General features: G+C 45.4%; 1 long non-coding RNA gene across 1 annotated transcript in view; it reads left to right on the top strand.

Annotated features, from left to right (window-relative positions):
- The window catches only part of LOC126249674 (uncharacterized), a 248,124-nt gene that overhangs the window by 109,411 nt on the left and 115,566 nt on the right, over nucleotides 1-23,147 (top strand). Inside the window, exon 2 of the long non-coding RNA XR_007545638.1 lies at nucleotides 9,628-9,756. This is a non-coding gene — a long non-coding RNA (uncharacterized LOC126249674). The remainder of the gene's footprint in view (nucleotides 1-9,627; nucleotides 9,757-23,147) is intronic.

The following is a 23,147-nucleotide window of genomic DNA, read 5'->3' as shown; positions in this document are numbered from 1 at the left end:
TACTGCTGTGTAATACGGTAAGTCATTTTCTTCAGTCTCTTCAAAAAACTCTCGGGAATTGACAATGAGTGGCTTTAAAACTTTTGACAAATCCAAGCATTATCCGCACAAAGACTATTGATGAATGGTGGAAAGTACGATTAATGTTTTGATCCACCGTCATTTTCTACAGCATTTGACACGAGAGCAATGACACTTCTATTCTTTCCATACTCGTTTTTTACCAGTATCATTTGCGATACACCTTAAGTTTTTCCATTGAGGATTATTTTTCAGAAAATCATTTTGAACTTCTTTAAAACTTCCTTCTCCCATGGTCGTCCCGTGGATGTTGTAAACATAAAGCAGCTCAGTATACATTTCATAATTCTGCTGACTCATCCAAACCAAGAGAGAACCACTCAGTGTTAAGTTTTCTGGCGCAATTGAGTTAATGTTTTCGGCAGTGTTTGCTAACAAACTGGTGTTTTTAAATAATTTCTGTACGCCTTTCAACTGCTGCAATCATGCAGTCCTTTATTCATTTACAGTCAGTTAATGGTTTTCCACGTTGTGGTATTGAGTGAGCCAGGCAGAAACTATCACAAGTTGCTGCTTTTTGTTCAACATTTACTTTCTTAAACAACATTGCTGGAATTTCAAACTGCGTTTCAAAGGCGCATATATTTATAACCGTTGGCTTCTGGTAAATTTGGAATAAATCTGAGAATGGCAGTTAAAACTGTGTGCTGGACCGAGACACTAAATCGGACCTTTTGCATTTCTCGGGCAAGTACTCTACCAACCGAGCTACCCAAGCACAATTCACGACTCGTCCTCACAGCTTTACTTCCGCAAGTACCTCATTTGCTACCTTCCATTCATTGCCCTATTACTTGACACAGTCACGAAATATTGATCTATCTTTCGTTTCTTTTCTATATTTACACAAATATGCACAAAACGTATGTAACTTCAAATCAAAATGACTCCAATTAATAGTATTGAGAGCAAGCATTCTGAGTAATGAATTGCAATAGATTTATCTTTCAAGCAATTTTAATTAAATTTCTAACTTTTAGAAACTCTGTCCCTTTACTAAGAAACTGCAGTCACAAAACACTCTACTTCACAATATTTTGCTTCTAAGGTCGCACATGTAATCGCTCCCCACAAGATGGTGCTGTATTGCTTCACTCAACTTCTCTGCTCTCCTGAAGACGTCACTGCTATATATTTAGCATTGTCGGAAGTAGTCTACATCTACATACATACTCCGCAAGTCACCGTACGATTCGTGGCGGAGGGTATCCTGTACCATTACTAATACTTTCCTTTCTTGTTCCGCTAGCGTATAGAGCAAGGGTAAAAGGACTGTCTGTCTGCTCCTTATATGAGCCCTAATTTCCCGTGTCTTATCTTCGTGGTCCTTATGCGAAATGTCTGCGGCGGTAGGATCGTTCTACAGTCAGCTTCCTAAGCCGGGTCCCTAAATTTTATTGACAGTGTTCCTCGAAAAGAACGTCATATTCTCTCCAGGGATTCCAATTTGAGTTCCCGAAGTATCTCCGTAACACTTCAGTGTTGTTGAACATGCCGGTAACAAATCTAACAGCCTGTATGTGACTCGGTTCGTTGTCTTTCTGTAATTCGTCCTTGTGTGGGTCCCAAACATTAGAGCAGTAATCATGAACAAATTGCACTAGTGTCCTCTATGCGATCTCCTTTACAGATGACCCTCACTTTCCTAAAATTCTCCCAATAAACCAAAGTCAACTATTCACCTTCCTTACCAAAATCCTCACATTCTCGCTTCATTTCCTATCGCTTTACATCGTTTCGCTCAGGTATTTCAAAGACGTGACTGTGTGAAGCAGCACACTATTAATGCTGTATCCGAACGTTATCGGTTTGTTTTTCCTACTTATCCGCATTAACTTAATTTTTCTACATTTAGATCTAGCTGCCAGTCATCACACCAACAGGAAATTTTGTCTAAGTCGTGTTGTATCATCCTACAGTCAATCGTCTCCGACACCTTCCCATACACAACAGCATCACCAAACAACCGCAGATTGCTTCTCACCCTGTCTGCCAGCAGTCCTATAACACGTCTGTGGGGCACTCATTACTATGCCCTTGTCTCTGATGCCCCCTGCAGGTGTGGGGTTAGAATAAGCCCGAGGTATTCCTGCCTGTCGTAAGAGGCGACAAAAGGAGTCCACACTTTTCATCCCTATGAGTTCAGGTCCCATTCTATGGTTTGACCTGCCACTTTAAATCTTATAGAAGAAAGGGCCATATGGGGAAGGATGCCTTACGTGGCGCACGAGTTATCCATAGTGCCCATAGATTCGATCTCCTGAATCCCTTATCATGGCTTTGCATCTCCACCTACGATTCAACTATTTGGGCGAGAACACTTTCCGGGGTATGTCATCTTCTTCCGTTGTCTCCTGTTCTCTTTCTCCCCCATGACAGTATTGGATTTCTGTGTGCCCAATATTCAGCACGGTAGCCAGTCCGTTGTGGTGAGGCAGTCATGCACCTATTTAGTGGTAGCCCCCTGACAACACAGGGATCGCACTGGTGATGCCTGAGCTGTAAACTCCCCATGTATGCCAAGGAGTAGATGCCTGTCCTCCTGGGGCATCAGGACTCCCGGCAACGGCCATCATGCCAGGTGGCCTTTGCTGTGGCTGCGTGGTGCCCATGGGGAGAGCCCCTGATCGCAGTGGGTGGCATCAGGGCCGATGACCCATAATGAAGCAGACTAAATCGTCTCTTGCTGGTGACCGTATGGCGCCAGCTGTCTCTAAGGACAAGATCGAATACAATGCCGACAGGTATGACCCTAAATCGTTTCCCTCCCTCGCTACACCATGGGAGGAACGTAAGGCTACAAAAAGGAGAGAGCCATATTCACCTCGGTTTTTAGTCTGTAGCAGAACTGATGGGGACTCCTTTGTACCTACGAAGCTTCAATTTTTCGTTGAACACCTTCAGGATAAGTTTGGAGAAGTTACAGCGCAATCCCGAGCGTTACTCGCCTGTGACAAGCTGGGTGATATTTCTTTTTCCGTCACCCCCCATAAAAGCCTCAACATGGTCCAGGATATCATTTACCATCGTGATCTCCTCTTGCAGTCTGACTACGAGCTCCGCGCCAATTTAGAATGGTGGGGTGTTCATTTCATCCAGCGCATTTACAGGGGCCCAAAGACAACAGGGTTGCTACTGGTGCCTTCATCTTGGCCTTTGAGGGTGATTCATTGCCTGAAAAGGTCAAGGTGATGATTAACCGCTGTGACGTTAAACCATACGTCCCTCCCTCTATGCGGTACTTCAAGTACTGCAAGTTGGGCCACTTGTCTTCCAACTGCACTTCCAGTGCAACATGTCGAGACTGTGGATGTCCATTGAACCCAGATACTCCATGAGCGCCGGAGTGGAAGAGCGGTTCTAGGCGCTACAGTCTGGAACCGCGCGACCGCTGCGGTCGCAGGTTCGAATCCTGCCTCGGGCATGGATGTGTGTGATGTCCTTAGGTTAGTTAGGTTTACGTAGTTCTAAGTTCTAGGGGACTAATGACCTCAGAAGTTAAGTCCCATAGTGCTCAAAGCCATTTTGAACTCCATGAGCGCCAACTCCCACTTGCGTCAACTGTGGAGAGCACCACTCTCCCTGCTCACCAGACTGCCCAGTACTCCAAAAGGAGCAGAAAATCATGGAGTACAAGACTCTGGACGGGTTGACTTACACAGAGGCTAACAAAATTTGAATGATTACACCCCATTCGGTTGACATCAGTAGTGGGGGCAACCTATGTATGGGGACACTCTGCATTGTTGGCAAATTTATTCAAGATGGTGGCGATGACGTCATCCGAGATGGCGGTGTGTAGACTTGGTAACAGCGTATGACGTCAGACAAGATGGCCAATTTGGCTGTTCACTAACCTAACCCAACCCTCCAGAAAAATGGCGGGAAATTTGAATTTTGGCGGGAGAAAAGACCAATTGGGCTACGTCCACTAACCTAACCCTCCAGAAGAAATTGGCTCGAAATTCAAATTCCAACAGGATACTGCCTGCAAAACCGTACTTGTCTTTATTATTCATTATCATTTATTATTATTTATATCATGCACATGTGCATGCAATCCAACTGGCTTATTTCATATCTCAGCCACCAAGATGGCGGATTTTGGCTGGAAGAAAGCAGATTGGGCCACATCCACTCAACTGCCATTGTGACCTTAGATGCTCCTGCACATTCACTCTTTGCTGAGCTGTCATTGTCAAACCATCTCCATGCGTTCGATCATTGAAATGTTCACCCCAAATTCAAATTCCAACAGCATAATGCCTGCAATACCGTACCTGTCTTTATCATTATTGGTCTACTTCCACTAGAAAACAAAAATCTGTCAAGTTCAAATTCCAACACCATAATTGATCACTCTTACCAAATAGTCCATAACCTACGAACTTTGATTTTCACTTATATTTTTTCACTGCTAACCTATCAAAATCGCGTCAAATAATAAAGTGCTCTTGTACTAACCTAATTCACAATCAGTTATTTTGCAGGAAATTCAAATTCCAGCACAATAATGCGTCACACCACGAAAAAGGAGGTGAAATAGACCAGATGTGTTATGTCCACTAACCTAACACCCCCCCCCCCCCCCGCAACCCCCTAGAAAATGGCGGCAAGTTCAAATTCCGACGTGATAATGCACCACACCGCTCTTATCTCTACTAAGCAAAGAAAATAGCACGAAAATAGCTCACTTGGCCTACCTCCACTAACCTAAGTCACCCGACCGCCACCACTTCCTGCGAACTGGTGCAATCTCTTAATTATTTGCCGTAAACAAAATTCAGTTCCCATATGCCTACTAAGCTAACAAAATGGCGCGAAAGAAAAAACACTTTACTAACCTCGGTCACCAGACTGCCCCCACCTCCTAAGGATTCGTGGGAAAAGGACTTGTACACAAGACTTTAGTTAAACAATTCGATGCAGGTGTGTTCACCACTACGTCAGGACTCCAACTGGCTTAGTTCAAATCGTTGCCAGGAGAGGAAGCTACCGCCGGCGCCACCGCCAGCCCGCGAGCGAGGCCCGCTCGCTCCACCTCACAGCTGTCGGTAGTAGAGATGGGGGATCCGCTCTTGAACTAATTCATAGAGTTGAATCTTTCAAAGGAGTGAACAATCAGTGATTCAGAAAAAAAGAACGGTAGCTCCAAACGTTTCCCACGGCAGAGAGAGAGAGAGAGAGAGAGAGAGAGAGAGAGAGAGAGACGGAGCATATCAGCAGCGCCTCTGCTGGTCAGAGCACAGTGCACGCCACACAACACAGCCAGCGCCGGCCTCTGCCCTGCTTCTACCTTGGCTGCCTGCATTGTGCAGTGCCCCATTGGATTTTGTGTTTCACATATGCCGTGCCGTCTCTGTGCGTCGTCTGCCGTGTGCAGTGTCTGGCGCAGCTTAACTTCGCATCGCACTCTGTCGGCGATCGTTTCAGTCGCACGTCCTGCCCTCTGGGCAGTTGATGCAAGCAACAGGACAGAGAGCCACCTAGCGGATAACATAGGAACTACTTGCAAAAACCTGCTCGCAAGGGAACCGACGATTTGGCTCGGAGCGGGTGAGCTCCCCCCACCCTCGGAACTCGCCCGCTCAACGCTCACCCCACCGTCTCGACTCTAGCCAGAGCGTTGAGCAAAGCGACTCAGGTGTCACTCTGGTCTCTGCGGTCTCAGCTCGTGCAGTAATACAGCTCGCGGCTCGACCTGCTCGACTCAGCGCCTCTGCATCGGAGTTCCTCTCTACTGGATATTGTTCTTCGTAGTAATACCGCTATGTATATTACATTATTATGTTATGGATACATCAATCGTTTTTATTTTATTTTTATTTGTTTAAACTGATTAGATTAGGTTCCTGATGACTCCTCTTACCATAGGATTTTTATTATGGATACTCGAATTTACGCCTTAATTACGAGCGAACCGATAAACGTATCGCAAAGTGTGATACACCAATATTTTCCTTATTTTATTCTGCGTAAGGCTATATGCAGCACTTTCGTTTTACAGTCAAATTTATATTTTTTTTTCTTATTCTGGTACGGATTTTGCGATTTTAGGCGTCTTCGGAAGGAAACGTTCAGTTTAAAAATATATGGCTTGCGATGTATTTGTATGAGGTTAATGAAATTTTAATACATTATAGCCAAATATATTGTTAATGTAAATCTCAAGTTACAACATTTTCCGATCACCCAAAAAACCACGATAGTGCAAAATAAATCAATAATCAAAAACTTCGTCATATCGTGGAAATTTCAATAAACAATACAAAATTCTTACTCATTATCTGTGTTACTTCAAAATAGGATCAAATAAGATCAAAATACAGGTATAGTACTGGAATAAACCAAGTTTAAAGGGCAATGTGCCTTCCATTTATTTTCTATTGTAAATGAGTGGTGAGTCATGAAAAAGAGCTAATTCATTTCAGGGAGTGAACAGTTCTGATCCAGTCTCTGAAAAGAACAGTTTTGCCCATCTCTAGTCGGTAGCGGTCCGCGCCTCCAGCGCCCGCTGGGACTGTGCGGGTCCAGCGGCATAAACATGTTTTCGCCAGACACGCTGGAACCTACCGATTCTGACGTCACAGCGATCAACCACGTGGTTTCGTGGTGGACAAAGAACACGCTTGGCACCAAAGTTGTTTTCCTGGAGAGTGGAATCCGCCTTGGCGTCACACAACCGCCGGTCCATCTCGTGGAGTGCTCGACAAAAAACGCTCTCGCTAAGTTAACTGACTCAAGATAGTATGCTGTCTCACGCGCTTTAAAACCGGACACGCGCAGCGCCGCCGCCTCGCGGGCGTCCGACCACCCTCGATCGCCGCCTCCATACACGCGCCGGACATAGTCTTTTGTGAATATGCTAACACCCACATCGCGCATCTAATCTATCAATTGCCTGAGTACTTAATTTAATTTCATATTAAATAACTGAATTTACAATTTCATACATGTATGAAAAACATTTACTATTTCACTACACGTATCAAAAACGTGTTGAACTACCTACTTTCAACTACTTTTCAAGGACCTGACCACCACCTCTTCCTAGGAACCGTCGCCGAGCTTGAAATCGGCCAGTAAACAAATCTCACTCGCGTTTTCTCTACCAACGTAAGAAAAATTGTTGCAAACGAAGCTCACATCCAGCACTACAACCGAAGTCGCCAGACCGCCACCTCTTCCTAGGGGCGGGTGGTAAAAGGACTCATCCCACAGCAGGGGAGGAATTAGTGTACTTTATTTATTTGCGAGCAGTTTATTTAGGGGGGAGTATATTTATCACTGAACACACGGTCTGACGTGTCCCACAACATACAGACGTGCAAACCACTCCTACATAACTAATCTATAACACTCAACACACACTCTTGCTAACTGTAAACCGTCAAAATAACGCATTGCACAGCCTACATACATGCGAACCACTCCTAAATAATGCAATACATCTACGTCCATATAGCCAAACAACTCCTAAATTGTCAAAAATAATAATCCATGTAAAAGACTCTGCTTGCTAATCGTTAACTGTCGAAATCATGCACTGGCCTTTATTTAATAAATTAGAGGCAGCAGCACCACCAAGGGTATTCGCCACTGAGTCCATAGCCCAACTGTCTTAGTTCATATCGAATCTGCTAGAGGACGCTGTAGTGACGCAAGTAACGTAATCTAAGATGGCTCCACCTAGTGTGTTCACGACGAGGTCTAGTACCCAGTACCAACAGCAGAGAAAGCTATCGTTATTTTCGTGACGTAAACCGAGATGGTGAGGGAAAACGAATCACTCGGATCTGCGCTGCAGGGGCGTGAAATGATTGACAGCAATCTATTTATTTTTTGAAACAACTTATTTAAGCATACCGTATATCTATCACACTATCATAAAACACCCACCCAGATGTGACCCAGGCCATGTTGCACAGCCCACAGACACGCACCCAACTAGTAATTTCAGTACACACAATAGCAATCTGCTCCTAAATAATTCTTCACACTGATGTGTAGATATGCTCAGTGCTCGTAAACTATCCAGATAACGCATAGCAGAGCCTGCAGATCCGCTAGCAAAATAACGCAGCAGACGTGCGCAGGTACCCCCTACCGCATCCTGTCCACAGGATCGTGAAGTCACGCATCTGTCATATCTCAGACCGCGCACAGACCCTGCTCGGCTTCCGCAAGCGTAAGTTGGTGCGGTCTACGCGCTCGTCAGCAGTCAAAGCACACACAGACGTCCGTCCAGGACCGCGATTCGTCACAGCCCTGAGCCGCGGCCACCGGACGCGGATGAAAGTCAACTTTATATCAACATAGCATAATTCCAAATCGCAGCCTCCATATGCTAGACACGTCATAGCAGCACATGTCTTTAGTTCCTATGACACAATAGCACACTGCGCATAACTCGTGCCACGACATTACACAACCCTTTAACTAAACATACTATACATCCCTGCTCTCGCCTCGTCGCGTGACCAGCCATCTAAAACCTTCTCAATATTATTTTTAGTTTACAACATTAAAAAAAAATCTAATTTACTCCTCCCACTGCACCCAACCTCACACCCGTCCCACCATCAACATACGCATACGTCCTCAACCCTATCTTGATGCTCATATATCACCCCACAAACCATGTCCATCAATCAATTTACCATTCTCATCCCCTCTTTTCGAATTAGAAACGTCGCCTCTATCTAAACACCAAGCAACTGATCTTTCTCGCACTTACAACAGTAAAATTAATTTTACACACACCCCGAAATACCAAACGCAATTAAAGCCCCAAACTTTTATACAGACCATCAAGCGCATACCACACTCACACCAATATTCATTGTCTAAAGACATACACTGCACAAATGGATTCCTGAATAGCGCGGATCTCTATCTCCAACTCGACATGTGAACACTGGCTGCCCCAGCCAGCGAACCCGACGTCATTAACGCTGGGCTGACAATTTCGAGTGACAAATCTTAAATTCGCTCATATATAAATGCCTATTCACTCCTGCCAAAACTCACTTAATAATAAAAAAGCATTCTCCCTTTCTAAGCATAGATGAATATGCATTTATAAAAAAACATAATTCCAACCATAAATCATACATATCATTAAAAAGAAAAAAAGACCTCAATTTACGTTGTACGACATTTATTTACATGTCCTAATGATACAGTCGTAGATGAGTCGTTTCATCCACTCGCTCATTCATTCAACACACGCTTTCACAGAACTTGTTCTACTTATAGACAACAGAGGGTGAAAATTTACGATTTCTGCCCTTAATGGCTGTAGTGGGGGTTGTTCAAAGACAGCTCCTCCAATAGGATGGACTCGAGACCCCTACCCACAGCTCGCCTCAGGGCTTGTCAATGTCCGTCACGACTCAGTCGGTGATCTAGTGCTCAGACCATGGACATGGAGATTGTGCGTATCCGTTTCCCAATAATTCTCATAAGATTAATAAATTAATTATTTGATAATTATATAAATAATATTAAATAAATTAATTTTTTAATGGTGGTATTTTGTTCCAGTCACGGGGGCGGTCGTACTGCCACTAAATATTACCGTAATGGTGGAGGAGGAGGATGCGGGTGAAGACATCGATGCGGGGGCTGCTGGAGACACAATCTCGACTGCTGATAAGGTCGAGTTGAATGCCGGTAAGTACGATACCTCATATGCAGTTTAATATATTAATCTGTAATTAACAATACATAAATAAATTTTAGTAATTTAATTATTTTTATTTATCTGCAGGTGAGATGTACATTTCGGATGACGAGCTAGATAAATATGATCTCACAATGGATATCGATGAAAATCATGCTGAGTACATATTCGTTTTAAATATAAATTTATATTTTATTTTAATTTTAATTGAAGAAGATGAGATTATTTGAATCTTAATTGAAGTAGATAAGTTAATGTATGCTGGGCCATCAGTGATAAGTTAGTCTGCACCGTACGATCATTGTTCATTTATCTTTCATAATATGGTCATTATATATGTTAATGATTAAATTAATTTAATATTAGATCGACAATCATCCATGAATAGAATGGAGAGAGCGTGATCTAATTGTAGTATACGTTAATTGAGCGTAAATTTACATTCAGTGAAACGCGTTACCCTCTATATACGTGGCGAATAGGAGACGTGATTCATCGAAGCGTTTAACTCGCACATATTTTCATAGAGTTCATCGCCATTGTAATTAAAGATTTACTATAATATTATCGTTTTAACACACAAAATTAATTTAATAATTGTAGAATGGCTGGGTGGAAAGTTGATCATTTTTATCTACCAGTCGTCGCCTTTATATGAAGTGTATTCTGTATGTGGCGGATTCGCTTCCTAGTTAGCTAAAAGTACGAAATGAGTAATTTCATTCCACCCGATTTGCTATTAATGAAGCGGACGTATAAAGTAGACGCTGCGCTAGCTATACCGGACCCGAACATTAAACTACATGATCCACCCCCCAGTCGCCCTGATTAAGTCAAATCTTACTTCACTTAAACATGGCGACTGTTCATTATCTAACTCCTACTACGCTTAGTCGACCTTGATGTTGTGCGGCCCACCACATGCTGCGGTGGCTATCAAATGGAAAATAATTTAACTTTGAGGACAGTGGGCGGTCCAAAGTGTATATAGAAATAGATGTGCGTGTCTCTCTCTCTCTCTCTTTCTCTCTCTCTCTCTTTCTCTCTCTCTCTCTCTGTGTGTGTGTGTGTGTGTGTGTGTGTGTGTGTGTGTGTGTGTGAGAGAGAGAGAGAGAGAGAGAGAGAGAGAGAGAGAGAGAGAATGATGATGATGATGATGATGAGCTTCTATGCGACTGAATTTTATCTCTTTATTAGAAATCAAATATATAATTAGTAGAAGATAAAGTAATAGATGCCGTGTAAAAAGCTTGAGCACAGTTCAAACGAATTCAATAAAAATGTTTACGTAAGTTTGTGTGCGTTTTTGAATGAGAGTTAATTAGTTCATCGCCTAATGTCGTTCAAGTGAGATCGGTTTGGTAAAATTCACTTCTATGCGTGGTGTTACGTGAGGCTGATTTTGGTACAATGATTGTGTGTGTTTGACCGCTGTACAGGTGAGCGGTGTGGGAGTGATAATTAATTAGTTGTGGATGTGAGTGTAGCTCAGTTAAGAGTGATATAATTTAAAATGTTAAATATAATATTTAATATGTGATGGTTAGCTTTGGTGATTGTGTTGAGGTTTAAGAAGAGGGTGGTGTGTTTGGGGGAGGACCTTATTAGGTCTGATCTAAATTTGATCACTCTTTGAAGGACGATATTTTTATTTAATTGAAAGGGGGAAAAATAATTTTTCTCTGTCTTTGTAGGTTCTCTATAGACGAGAAGGGATTTAGTTCTTTTATTAAAAGAAAAATTATAAATTAAATTTAGAAGGTCTTACAAGGAAGAGATTGTTATTGAGTACTGAATATATAAATTTTTTATATTTACTTCTAGTTAGTCATAGGTCTATGGCACGCTAAAGTACTAGGACTGTGCTTAATATCGACGAGTATGAGATGAATTTTATAATATTATATTAAAAATATTTTTGGTTTTCTAATACGCGAGCATGTATATATCTGTAGAAAATGGGGTAGGCTCTGTTCAGAAAGACTGACGTGTTTCTGCCAGCGGTAAAACGCTCTCCAATCAGCTGAATTGTTATGAGAGCGACTTGGGTTGACTGAGGGTGCACGGATGTAAAATGGTCTACATCTACATCTACATTTATACTCCGCAAGGCACCCAACGGTGTGTGGCGGAGGGCACTTTACGTGCCACTGTCATTACCTCCCTTTCCTGTTCCAGTCGCGTATGGTTCGCGGGAAGAACGACTGTCTGAAAGCCTCCGTGCGCGCCCTAATCTCTCTAATTTTACATTCGTGATCTCCACAGGATGTATAAGTAGGGGGAAGCAATATATTCGATACCTCATCCAGAAACGCACGCTCCCGAAACCTGGCGAGCAAGCTACACCGCGATGCAGAGCGCCTCTCTTGCAGAGTCTGCCACTTGAGTTTATTAAACATCTCCGTAACGCTATCACGGTTACCAAATAACCCTGTGGCGAAACGCGCCGCTCTTCTTTGGATCTTCTCTACCTCCTCCGTCAACCCGATCTGGTACGGATCCCACACTGATGAGCAATACTCAAGTATAGGTCGAACGAGTGTTTTGTAAGCCACCTCCTTTGTTGATGGACTACATTTTCTAAGCACTCTCCCAATGAATCTCAACCTGGTACCCGCCTTACCAATAATTAATTTTATATGATCATTCCACTTCAAATCGTTCCGCACGCATACTCCCAGATATTTTACAGAAGTAACTGCTACCAGTGTTTGTTCCGCTATCATATAATCATACAATAAAGGATCCTTCTTTCTATGTATTCGCAATACATTACATTTGTCTATGTTAAGGGTCAGTTGCCAGTCCCTGCACCAAGTGCCTATCCGCCGCAGATCTTCCTGCATTTCGCTACAATTTTCTAATGCTGCAACTTCTCTGTATACTACAGCATCATCCGCGAAAAGCCGCATGGAACTTCCGACACTATCTACTAGGTCATTTATATATATTGTGAAAAGCAATGGTCCCATAACACTCCCCTGTGGCACGCCAAAGGTTACTTTAACGTCTGTAGACGTCTCTCCATTGATAACAACATGCTGTGTTCTGTTTGCTAAAAACTCTTCAATCCAGCCACACAGCCGGTCTGATATTCCGTAGGCTCTTACTTTATCAGGCGACAGTGCGGAACAGTATCGAACGCCTTCCGGAAGTCAAGAAAAATAGCATCTACCTGGGAGCCTGTATCTAATATTTCCTAGGTCTCATGAACAAATAAAGCGAGTTGGGTCTCACACGATCGCTTTTTCAGGAATCCATGTTGATTCCTACATTGTAGATTCTGGGTTTCCAAAAACGACATGATACTCGAGCAAAAAACATGTTCTGAAATTCTACAACAGATCGACGTCAGAGATATAGGTCTATAGTTTTGCGCATCTGCTCGACGACCCTCCTTGAAAACTGGGACTACCTGTGCTCTTTTCCAATCATTTGGAACCCTCCGTTCCTCTAGAGACTTGCGGTACACGGCTGTTAGAAGGGGGGCAAGTTCTTTCGCGTACTCTGTGTAGAATCGAATTGGTATCCCGTCAGGTCCAGTGGACTTTCCTCTGTTGAGTGATTCCAGTTGCTTTTCTATTCCTTGAACACTTATTTCGATGTCAGCCATTTTTTCGTTTGTGCGAGGATTTAGAGAAGGAACTGCAGTGCGGTCTTCCTCTGTGAAACAGCTTTGGAAAAAGGTGTTTAGTATTTCAGCTTTACGCGTTTCATCCTCTGTTTCAATGCCATCATCGTCCCGGAGTGTCTGGATATGCTGTTTCGAGCCACTTACTGATTTAACGTAAGACCAGAACTTCCTAGGATTATCTGTCAAGTCGGTACATAGAATTTTACTTTCGAATTCACTGAATGCTTCACGCATAGCCCTCCTTACGCTAACTTTGACATCGTTTAGCTTCTGTTTGTCTGAGAGGTTTTTGCTGCGTTTAAACTTGGAGTGAAGCTCTCTTTGCTTTCGCAGTAGTTTCCTAACTTTGTTGTTGTACCACGGTGGGTTTTTCCCGTCCCTCACAGTTTTGCTCGGCACGTACCTGTCTAAAACGCATTTTACGATTGCCTTGAACTTTTTCCATAAACACTCAACATTGTCAGTGTCGGAACAGAAATTTTCGTTTTGGTCTGTTAGGTAGTCTGAAATCTGCCTTCTATTACTCTTGCTAAACAGATAAACCTTCCTTCCTTTTTTTATATTCCTATTAACTTCCATATTCAGGGATGCTGCAACGGCCTTATGATCACTGATTCCCTGTTCTGCACATACAGAGTCGAAAAGTTCGGGTCTGTTTGTTACCAGTAGGTCCAATATGTTATCTCCACGAGTCAGTTCTCTGTTTAATTGCTCGAGGTAATTTTCGGATAGTGCACTCAGTATAATGTCACTCGATGCTCTGTCCCTACCACCCGTCCTAAACATCTGAATGTCCCAGTCTATATCTGGTAAATTGAAATCTCCACCTAAGACTATAACATGCTGAGAAAATGTATGTGAAATGTATTCCAAATTTTCTCTCAGTTGTTCTGCCACTAATGCTGCTGAGTCGGGAGGTCGGTAGAAGGAGCCAATTATTAACCTAGCTCGGTTGTTGAGTGTAACCTCCACCCATAATAATTCACAGGAACTATCCACTTCTACTTCACTACAGGATAAACTACTACTAACAGCGACGAACACTCCACCACCGGTTGCATGCAATCTATCCTTTCTAAACACCGTCTGTACCTTTGTAAAAATTTCAGCAGAATTTATCTCTGGCTTCAGCCAGCTTTCTGTACCTATAACGATTTCAGCTTCGGTGCTTTCTATCAGCGCTTGAAGTTCCGGTACTTTACCAACGCAGCTTCGACAGTTGACAATTACAATACCGATTGCTGCGTGGTCCCCGCATGTCCTGACTTTGCCCTGCACCCGTTGAGGCTGTTGCCCTTTCTGTACTTGACCAAGGCCATCTAACCTAAAAAACCGCCCAGCCCACGCCAGACAACCCCTGCTACCCGTGTAGCCGCTTGTTGCGTGTAGTGGTCTCCTAACCTATCCAGCGGAACCCAAAACCCCACCACCCTATGGCGCAAGTCGAGGAATCTGCAGCCCACACGGTCGCAGAACCGTCTCAGCCTCTGATTCAGACCCTCCACTCGGCTCTGTACCAAAGGTCCGCAGTCAGTCCTGTCGACGATGGTGCAGATGGTGAGCTCTGCTTTCATCCCGCTAGCGCGACTGGCAGTCTTCACCAAATCAGATAGCCGCCGGAAGCAAGAAAGGATTTCCTCCGATCCATAGCGACACACATCATTGGTGTCGACATGAGTGACCACCTGCAGATGGGTGCACGTACCCTTCATGGCATCCGGAAGGACCCTTTCCACATCTGGAATGACTCCCCCCGGTATGCACACGGAGTGCACATTGGTTTTCTTCCCCTCTCTTGCTGCCATTTCCCTAAGGGGCCCCATTACGCGCCTGACGTTGGAGCTCCCAACTACCAGTAAGCCCACCCTCTGCGACCGCCCGGATCTTGCAGACTGAGGGGCAACCTCTGGAACAGGACAAGCAGCCATGTCAGGCCGAAGGTCAGTATCAGCCTGAGACAGAGCCTGAAACCGGTTCGTCAGACAAACTGGAGAGGCCTTCCGTTCAGCCCTCCGGAATGTCTTTCGCCCCCCTGCGACACCTTGAGACGACCTCCCACTCTACCACAGGTGAGGGATCAGCCTCAATGCGGGCAGTATCCCGGGCAACCACAGTCGTCCGATCGGGGGATGCGTGGGACGAGCTGGCCGTCCCCGACAAACCCCCATCCGGACCCCCACAGTGATGCCCATTGGCAACAGCCTCAAGCTGTGTGACCGAAGCCAACACTGCCTGAAGCTGGGAGCGAAGGGATGCCAACTCAGCCTGCATCCGAACACGGCAGTTGCAGTCCGTATCCATGCTAAAAACTGTTGTGCAAAGAACGTCTGAACTAATCTACAGAGAGTGCAAACAAATCGACAAAATTTAAACGGTTATTAAAATACAAGATTGCCTAGTAAATGCAGTAATGCTGCTACTTGCGCACTGCTGACACACTGCTCGGCGGCGGAAGGAGACTACGCGATTTTACACTATTCAGGTACTAAAACGCGATGCTACAACTCTCAAATACTATAATACGCCCGAAATTTATGAATTAAACAATGCAAATACCAAAAACACGCAAAGAAATTAAGAATTAAACTATGTATCAAATGAGTGAGCTAGGAGTATACGACTTGCTGCTGCAGCTGCTTATCCAACAGCGGCATGGAGCATTTTGTACCGTATAGGAAAATTAATTCTATTTAGGACATGTAAATAAATGTCGGATAATATAAATTGAGGGTTTTTTTTTAATATGTATGGCTTCAGCTTGGAATTATGTTTGTCTATTCGCTCTAAATGCATACTCATCTATGCTTAGAAAGGGAGAATGTTTTTTTTTATTATTAAGTGAGTTTTGGCAGGAGTGAATAGGCTTTTATCTATGCGAGTGTTTAAGGTTTGTGAGTGGAAATTGTCAGTGCAGCGTGAATGACGTCGGGTTCGCTGGCTGGGGAGACGCTGTTTACATGTCGAGTTGGAGATGCAGGGGAGGATAGAGACATGCGCTATTCAGGAATCCATTTGTGCACTGTATGTCGTTAGACAATAGCTGGAGAGCAGGTATAGAGAGAGCCCAATTCAGCATGCTGGTCCTGGAGCTGAGTGGACGGCTTTGACATGCCGCCGGCAGCGCTTGGACGCTCTCTTTGTAAGGTGCAATGGGATTAGTTTGAGCATTTAGTAGTTGTTTTGGTGGTTATTGGATTAAGAATTGTAATATTGAAGGTCATGTCCTCAGCGGGAACACTCTATTTGATTAAGAGTGTTTACGTATTTGAAGATATCTTCCGAGACTGGTGATGTTGATTCCGCAATTTAGCCACCACTGTAAAAAAAAAAAAAAAAATGTCTCCTGCTGAAAGAAAGAAAAAAAGAAAGGGGGTGACCTGGCCCCCTGACCTGATGGATGAGTTATCAGATAAAAGCAAGTTATAGTTGTTTAATGATACTATGTGTTCGGATACAGGAGTCTCTAAACGGCGGCGCGAATGAATGTGTATGTTGAATGAATGAAGTGTAATGCATGATGGAACGAGTGAGACATTAGAAAATCGAGGACGAGCGAATTCGCATCTTTCCTTGTTGTTCAATGAAATGTGATGATGATTACAGTACACAAACCCGCGTCAGTGATGTCTTCACAGGCCTTAAGCACACTGGTTGGGTATTCATTATCGGGGATAATGACTGAGGCGTGTCGCTGATAAAAGTTGTATAATGACTAGAGAAGATGAGTTTGTATGCTGTCGTGAGGGGGTGCAGCTTGAGGACATAGATAATAGTAGTAGATTTTTTTATGTGGAAATTTATGCAATATATGCATAGTGATATTCGACCGCTAGTGACAACAGTTAAGGGCAGAAAAATAGGTCCAAATCGAGCGCTGGCAGAATGTTGCGGCACTGGGAATAATATTTAATTCAGGTTGGAGGTGGTAAATATGGACCAGACTTCGAATATTGGTGTGACTGTGGTATATGCTTGATGGTCTGTATAAAAGTTTGACTCTTTAATTGCGTTTGGTATTTCGGGGTGTGTGTAAAATTAATTTTACTGTTGTAAGTGCGAGAAAGATCAGTTGCTTGGAGTTTAGATAGAGGCTACGTTTGTAATTCGAAAAGAGGGGATAAGAATGGTAAATTGATTGATGGACTTGGTTTGTGGGGTGATATATGAGCGTCAAGAGAGGGTTGAGGACGTTTCCGTATGTTGATGGTGGGACGGGTGTGAGGTTAGGTGCGGTGGGAGGAGTAAATTAGATCTTATTTTTTAAAAAAGTTGTAAAGTATGAATAATATTGAGAAGGTTTTAGATGGCTGGTCATGCGGCGAGGCGAGAGCAGGGATGTGCAATTATGTTTAGTTAAAGGGCCGTGTAATTTCGTGTCAGGAGCAATGCACAGTGTGCTATTGTGTCATAGGAGGTAAAGACATGTGCTGCTATGATGTGTCTAGCATATGGAGGCTGCGATTTGGAATTATGCTATGTTGATATAAAGTTTACTTTCACCCGCGTTCGGTGGTCGCACATCTGGGTTTGTTTTTTGTGACAGTGTGATAGATATACAGTATGGTTAAATAAATTGTTTGAACAAATAAATAGAGTGCTGTCAATCATTTCACGCCCCTGCAGCGCAGATCAGAGTGATTGGTTTTCCCTCATCATCTCGGTTGCAGGCGAGTAGTAAGTGTTTTCGCGGTGCCGTTAATCGTGTGTGAACGAGCTATGGGATATTCCGACAATAGACGTGAAGCCCCCCAGGCGGTCCACAACTCTTTTGTGGATACGTGCGTAGCGAGCACGGGACCCCGAGCTAATGTGGCCCTCCTTCCTTTCCGGGCTGCATACCTTCCTTTTCCGCATCCTTCCCTATCCCCCATCTTCGCCCCCCCCCCTTCCCTCACCTCTGGCTCTTTCCTTCCCTTTCTCCCCCTCTGGGAGTATGGTTTGTGCCTACGTCCGGAAACTGACTCTCGTCAATTTAACGCATTCTTCGCCTTCTCCGCTTGTATGTCTTCATCCGTCCTTTGTCCTTCTCTTTTCCTTACCTCTTCTCTTTACCCTTTTCTCCGCTGCGGCGTTTGAGACCTCTCTTCTTTTCTTTCCCTTTCTTTGTTTTTTCCCTTTCTCTTTCTTCCTCCCTGTGCGTGTCTGAAGGCCGACCCACGCATTTTCGTGCGTAGCCGGTGACGGGGTAACGCGTAATTCCCCGCCCCGGGTAGACAGGTAGGACACGTACGTACCCCCTGGTAACGGCCAGGCCCAGGGAGGGGTGATTACCCGAGCTGATACCTTCCGTAAGTGCCGATTGGTCCCTCCGTCCGTTTGTCGGGAGGTGTGACCTGAGGTGTGAACAATCACCTAAGGCGGGAGTGCCCTCAGAGAGGGCCCCCACAAGGGAGGAGCGCGCCATCGGAGACGCCGGTAATCATGGGGGATTCTTCCGCAATGGTTTCCTCACCTTTCACTATGTCTGCTCACAAGCGTAAGTTCACTGAGTCTCAGCCACAGACAGTTCTTCCATCGTTGCCACAGTTCCTTGTTGTTTCTCGGTCTGATGAAGGTCACGACTTCTCCACGGTCAACCCTTTCATTATCCAGAAAGGTGTCGACGCAATTGCAGGTCCTGTAAAGTCTTGTTCCAGATTACGGAATGGCACCTTGTTGTTAGAAACGATCAGTGCCCTCCAGGCACAAAAATTGCTGCGTACTTCCCTTCTCCACACCTTCCCTGTCCGGGTGGAACCGCACCGTACTTTAAATTCCTCGCGTGGAGTCGTTTATACACGCTCCCTCGATGGATTGTCTGACGACGAAATTCAGTACTACCTGTCTGACCAGGGCGTAACGGCTGTTCATAGAGTTATGAAAAGGGTTGACACGAACATCATTCCAACCCGCACTGTCTTCTTGACATTTGACAAAGTTCAACTCCCATCGAAAATCAAAGCAGGCTATGAGACAATTTCCGTTCGCCCTTACGTCCCAAACCCTACGCGTTGCTATCGGTGTCAGCGGTTCAATCACACCAGCCAGTCCTGTTCCAATCCGGCCAAGTGTGTTACGTGTGGCAAGGATGCCCATGAGGGTGCTTGTCCACCTCCATCCCCTCGCTGCATCAACTGTATGGGTGACCACGCTGCTTCCTCTCGAGATTGCCCCGTTTTTAAAGATGAAAAGCTTATCCAGGAAATCAGAGTGAAGGAAAAGGTGTCGACCTTTGCTGCTCGAAAGTTATTCGCCAGTCGACAGCCCACCGTGCCTCAGACAGGAAAATACAGCACTGTTCTTGCTTCTCCTCGGCCAACAAAGGAGGCGGCCATGCAGACTTGCGACCTCACCTTTAGTGCCACGGTCGTCAGATCCGCCAGCGCAAAGATCGCCCGTTCAACCTCACCACTTTCGCCTGCCCACTCTCTGGCTCACCCTTCGTCGGGTTCTGCTAAATCTCGAGCCCCAAAGTCAGACACCAAGACTTCGAAAAAAGAGCATACTCGTGAAGATTTTTTACGCACCTCAACTTCACAACCATCCGTTCCTCCTTCATCTAAACATCATACTTCCAAGAAGGCTACAAAGAAACCCAGTTCATCTCCTTCTCCGCCAAGGCGTGTCCCATCTACAGCATCACCTGGCGGAAATCGCCCTCGGCCGTCTTCTGTGTCGCCGAGGCGCACTGCTGGCAGCCGATCAACCGGCCGATCGCTGGTGGCAGGAGCTGCTCCTGAACAACCTATGTATCAGGATCTTCTGCCTTCGGCTGAATGCCATTCCATGCTGTCGGTCGCAAGCTCTGAGCAGTCGTTGAGTTGACAGCAACCTTGGTCACATTCCTCCATTTTCTGTTCACCCTATGTCCATTATCCACTGGAATATCCGCGGCATTAGAGCCAATCGGGATGAATTGTCGATCCTCTTACGATCCTACTCGCCAGTCATCTTCTGTCTTCAGGAAACAAAGCTGCGTCCCCATGACCACTTTGTTCTCCCTCATTTTCAGACCGTCCGATATGATCTCCCCTCTGTTGAAGGCACTCCAGCCCATGGAGGACTCATGATTCTTCTCCATGATACTCTCCAATATCACCCAATCCACTTTAACACTTCCTTCCAAGCTGTCGCCGTCCGTCTTTCCCTTTCTGGATACACGTTCTCTCTTTGTACTGTATACATTCTATCGTCCACACCAGTGGCACGAGCTGATCTCCTTCATCTTCTTGGTCAGCTTCCACCCCCCTATTTGCTGGTTGGGGACTTCAATGCCCACCACCCGCTTTGGGGATCTCCACATCCTTGTCCACGTGCCTCACTATTGGTAGACGTCTTCCACCAAGCGGATCTAGTTTTCCTCAACACTGGGGTCCCTACATTTTTGTCTGCCTCCACGACAAATTTATCTCATTTGGACCTTTCGGTCGGTACTGTTCCGCTAGCTAGGCGCTTCGAATGGTTCGCCCTTGACGATACACACTCGAGTGACCACTTTCCATTTGTCCTTAGACTACAGCCTCAACTGCCATATATGCTCCCGCGACGCTGGAAGTTTGCCCAAGCCGATTGGACACTTTTTTCGTCTCTAGCGACATTCGATGACCGTCACTTTCCCAGCGTCGACGATGAGGTCACACATATTACCGACGTTATTCTTACAGCTGCGGAACGTTCAATACCACGCACCTCCGAATTGCCCCGGCGCCCTCCAGTTCCTTGGTGGAACGAGGCATGCCGTGACGCAATACGTGAGCGGCGACGTGCTCTCCGCGTTTTCCGCCACCATCCTACTTTGGCCAACTGTATCCGCTATAAGCAGTTCCGTGCGCGATGCCGTCGTGTCATCCGCGATAGCAAGAAGGCAAGCTGGAAATTCTTTATTAGCTCATTCAACACCTTCACTCCCTCCTCGGAAGTTTGGAGTCGGCTTCGACGGTTCTCAGGCGCGCCTAGTTTCTCCCCGGTCTCTGGACTCACTGTCGCGCATGATACATTAATGGACCCCGTCGCAATTTCTAACTCATTGGGTCAGCACTTTGCTGAGATTTCGAGCTCTTCAAATTACCCGCCAGCGTTTCTCCCGAAGAAACGTGCAGCGGAAGTGCGACCTGTTGCTTTCTCCTCTCAAAATCGCGAAAGCTACAATACTGTTTTCTCCATGCAGGAACTCCAACATGCACTCTCTTCTTTTCGCTCCTCCGCCCCAGGACCGGATGGTATCCACGTCCAAATGTTGCTGCATTTATCAACCCATAGTCTGCGTTACCTCCTTCGCCTTTATAATCGAATTTGGACCGACAGTACTTTTCGCAGACGATGGCGGGAAGCTATCGTCGTTCCTGTTCCGAAACCTGGAAAGGACAAACATCTCCCCTCTAGCTATCGCCCCATTTCTCTCACGAGTAGTGTCTGTAAGGTTTTGGAGCGTATGGTGAATTACCGTTTAGCTTGGTGGCTGGAGTCCCGCAGTCTTTTAACACCTGCCCAATGCGGATTCCGAAAGCATCGTTCTGCAGTTGACCATCTTGTTGCTCTCTCCACTTATATCATGAACAATTTTCTCCGGAAACGCCAAACAGTAGCAATATTTTTTGATCTGGAGAGAGCATACGATACCTGTTGGAGGACAGGCATCCTCCGCGCACTGTTCTCTTGGGGCTTTCGAGGTCGGCTGCCCCTTTTTCTTCGCGAATTTATGGCAGATCGCACATTTAGGGTGCGGGTGAACACTACTCTCTCCCGTACTTTCTCCCAAGAAAACGGGGTACCCCAGGGCTCCGTGCTGAGTGTTGCACTGTTTGCCATTGCCATAAATCCAATTATGGATTGTCTCCTTCCTGATGTCTCGGGCTCCCTCTTTGTGGACGATTTTGCGATCTACTACAGCTCTCAACGGACCAGCCTTCTTGAACGACGTCTTCAAGGATGTCTCGATCGCCTCCACTCTTGGAGCATCGAAACCGGCTTCCGTTTTTCTCCCAGTAAGACCGTTTGTGTTAATTTTTGGCGACGTAAGGAGTTTCTTCCGCCCTCCTTACATCTAGGTCCTGTCAACCTTCCGTTTTCAGACGTCGCTAAATTCTTGGGTCTTATGTTTGACAGAAAACTGTGCTGGTCCTTCCACGTTTCCTATCTTTCGGCTCGCTGTCTGCGATCCCTCAACACCCTCCGTGTCCTGAATGGTACCTCCTGGGGAGCGGACCGAGTGGTCCTTCTCCGCCTCTATCGCGCCTTAGTACGCTCGAAATTGGACTATGGAAGCATAGTCTACTTCTCTGCTCGGCCGTGTATTCTTCGGCGTCTCGACTCTATCCACCACCGTGGATTGCGTTTAGTGTCTGGAGCTTTTTACACCAGCCCTGTGGAAAGCCTTTATGCTGAGACTGCTGAACCTCCGCTGTCCAATCGGCGATCAGTCCTTCTGAGTCGTTATGCTAGCCATCTGTCTTCCATGTCTGCTAATCCAGCCCATGACATTTTTTTCGACGCCTCCTTTGATGTAGGGTATGCAGGCCGCCCCTCCTCCCAACTACCACCGGGAGTCCGCTTCCGTCAACTGCTCCATTCTCTTTCCTTCCGCTTTCCTAAAACCTTCTTGACAACTTGGGGTACAGCACCGCCTTGGCTCCGTCCCCGGATCTACCTGCTCCGTGACCTTCGTCGATTTCCCAAGGATGGTACCCCTTCACTTGTTTATCGTCGGGCATTTGCTGCTCTATGTGCACAAATGACGGACGCCACATTTATTTACACCGACAGCTCGAA

Source organism: Schistocerca nitens, chromosome 3, assembly GCF_023898315.1.
Source record: "Schistocerca nitens isolate TAMUIC-IGC-003100 chromosome 3, iqSchNite1.1, whole genome shotgun sequence".
NCBI classification, from domain to species: domain Eukaryota; kingdom Metazoa; phylum Arthropoda; class Insecta; order Orthoptera; family Acrididae; genus Schistocerca; species Schistocerca nitens.
Note: the sequence above shows the minus strand (reverse complement) of the source record. Positions and strands in the feature narration are given on the sequence as shown.